A 3009-nucleotide genomic window follows, 5' to 3' on the forward strand; every position below is an offset into this window, starting at 1 on the left:
GAGTTCGGGAGTTAAAGATCGAGGAGAATCGATTTCTACGGTGAAACGGGTTCGACATTTATTTGAGCCTTATTCGGAAGGATTTCGTTGACTATTCTCGTGTTAATCCCTGGGAATATCAGAAAGGTTTGAGGATAGTGTGGAAGGAAAGGTCAGTGCCTTTAAGCTGTTCCGTTTCGTAAAATTCTTCGTGGGGAAAGTTCGACGCTGGGGATCGAAGGAAAGCGAACTGAAAGAGAATTTAAATCGACTTATAAAGTCTCTCCTTTTAAATGGACTGTGAGCATCTCGAACTTTTGGCAATAACACTTTAAAGAACTGTTTTTGCAATACCGCTTTAAGAACTGTTTGTGCTGCCGCACAGCAGTTGATTTCCGGTTACGTTAGTGTTTGTTTACTTTTGGGGGGTTTGTTTTATGTGTTTAATAAACGTGTTGTTTGTTATAAAAAAAAACCCTTGCCGAACTCATATATTTATTGTTGCCTGAATACGTAACCTAACTATGGGGGCTCGTCCAAGATGGGATCGTTTGAGTTTATACGCTTGCCGAACTCATATATTTATTGTTGCCTGAATACGTAACATCTGAAAGCTGTACACAAAGACTGTATCCGACATCATGAACGAAATCCGGTTGTTGGAACTGTAAGTTAACATTAGTACAAGCTGCACGGCTCTGCTGTAATTTTATTCTCTCGAAAAACAATCACAGTTCATGGCACTCATCGAAGCAAGTTGGCTCCGATACCGCTTGTTGGCATTATATAAAAATGATACATCTTATCCGGTACAGAGACGAACAGCTTTCGGAAAATTGAAATCTCTGCAGGGAGCGGGTACAGGAAGCTGCGCCTCTGGTTTCCGTGGGCGAGAGCCTGTTCAAGCCGCGGCTCCTTCTCTCACTCACAGCCCACGCCTGTATTTGAACTGCGCTCTCGGTGGCACACCATAAATACGATCTCAGCTGAAGCAGCCGATCTCAAAAATGTCCAAGTCGGATTCAGTGTTCAGCCCGATAAGGGGCATTTCTTTTCACTGTCTCCTCCTGCTTTGCCTTGCAAATGTCATGTCCCGCAATTTATCACCTATCCGAGGCCGAATGCTTTTCGCAAATTTTGTGAATCTTTGTTTTAGAAAATTTTATCACACACAGCTCTTTATTAATTGACAGACGTGAATTCTGATATCCTGCAGCCCCTGTCAGCGGTGGCAAAGCCTAGGCAGTCCCACACACAGACCTGTGCAGCCACTGACTTCAGTCTTAGAAGATATGTCATACATTAGTTGAAGCCAGTATCCGGAAATGCGCTGCAGTGTCTAGTGGTTATGTGGGGAGGCAGCAGGAAGTACTATAAACCGGAGTCAATGGACGATTCGAGGTTTTCAATGGTAGCAACACCGTTTATCTGCAAATGAACAACCTGAGACTGGACGACACGCACGCTTATTACTGTGCGAGAGCGTAGTAAGAGAGATCCGACAGTGGACCGCAACAAAAACCCAGCAAAAGAGCTTACATTACAGGCGCGGTGGAGAATTTCAGCAGTGATCGACAGAGTTTTATCCCCGACTTTCTGGACACGTCCAGTTTGCCACAAAATGGAAGGCGGATTGTCAGCGGTGATTCCTGAGAACAAATGCTGAACGGATGGACTCAGGGGCTCACGGGAGATCTTCAGACGGCAGCATGGAGCCAATCGCAATGAGTCAGAATGGGGTCACCGATCGAACTTGTCAACTATCGGTCCTTCGTCTACACGTCACGGTAAACCGTGGGGGTATGCAGACCATTAATGTTATGAGAAACATTGGTGATCTGGTGCGGTTTGACTGAGCAGTGATGTGCTGAATGGGAGTGGGTACAAGTTCCACTAGAGATTGTCTTGAAGGGAAAGCAACCACATAAAAGCAGCTGTCAGTTGAGGCACAGAGAAAGGTCCCGTTAGGTTATAGCCTCTCCACTTCAGGACTGGTATAGCTGATATTGAGATGTGCTGTGTGGGACACGAAGGCCCAGAGGGAGGTATTAAAAAATCAGCTGGCCTTCTCTGTGTTCCATTAAATTTCGGTGGGAAGGGTTGGTAGGGGATGTGACGAAGTCAGATTGTGACCTGCAGAAAAGCATTGTGATATGTACCACAGAGATGGGGAGCTGAACAGAAACTGCTCCCGACAAATGGGCGTCTGCACCGCAGTCTGGCTCCACGAATTCCGCATTACTGACACCCAAAATCAAATCCCTGACGGCTGACTCATACTGCTATGACAAATGTCCATTTCTGGGGAAGTAAAAGCCCAAATGGATTCAAATCTGATTGTGTGGAATAATTGGAATGGGTGTCCGCGCACAGTAAAATTGTGAAAATGTCTCTTTTATTCACGGGCCAGGAAGGGCCAAGTTAGGAGTATCAGATGGAAATCCAGGATCCTGGGATACTGCAACAGTACCGACGATAACCCAGGATTTATTATTTTGAATTAGATTTTAGTTTTATTCTCTGATTTGTTATGAGGCCGGGTATTGTGAGAAAAGAACCTTTAGCGTTTGGAAGGCAGATGGGGAGTGGTGCAGGGAAGTTAAGCTTGGAAATTGAAGGAACCGTACATGTACGTGCTGATTATTTTCTACATACTGGTTTTGGCTAAATATTCCCGATTCTGTTAAGTGTAACTACTCTAAGAGCCGAATCATTTTTAAAAAATGGGAATTGAATTTTATGGGAAGAAAGACTACAATGAAGCATACAATTATTACAAAAAAGCAATAGACACCTGCCCTAAAACTGCCTGTTACTATAGCAATCTATCAGTTACGCTTATGATTATGGGTAAAGTCCGGGGGGCCCTTGAAGATGCGCAGCGAGCTGTGAGGTTGGTTGATACTTTTGTGAAGGGTTATCTGCGAGAGGTGAAATGTCATCTTCACTTAGGGAATGCAATGGCTGCTAGCCAGTGTTCTTGTAAAGTACTGGAACTTGAAAGTGACAACACTCAGGCACTCACTGAGT

Source organism: Hypanus sabinus, chromosome 26, assembly GCF_030144855.1.
Source record: "Hypanus sabinus isolate sHypSab1 chromosome 26, sHypSab1.hap1, whole genome shotgun sequence".
Classification (NCBI taxonomy): Eukaryota; Metazoa; Chordata; class Chondrichthyes; order Myliobatiformes; family Dasyatidae; genus Hypanus; species Hypanus sabinus.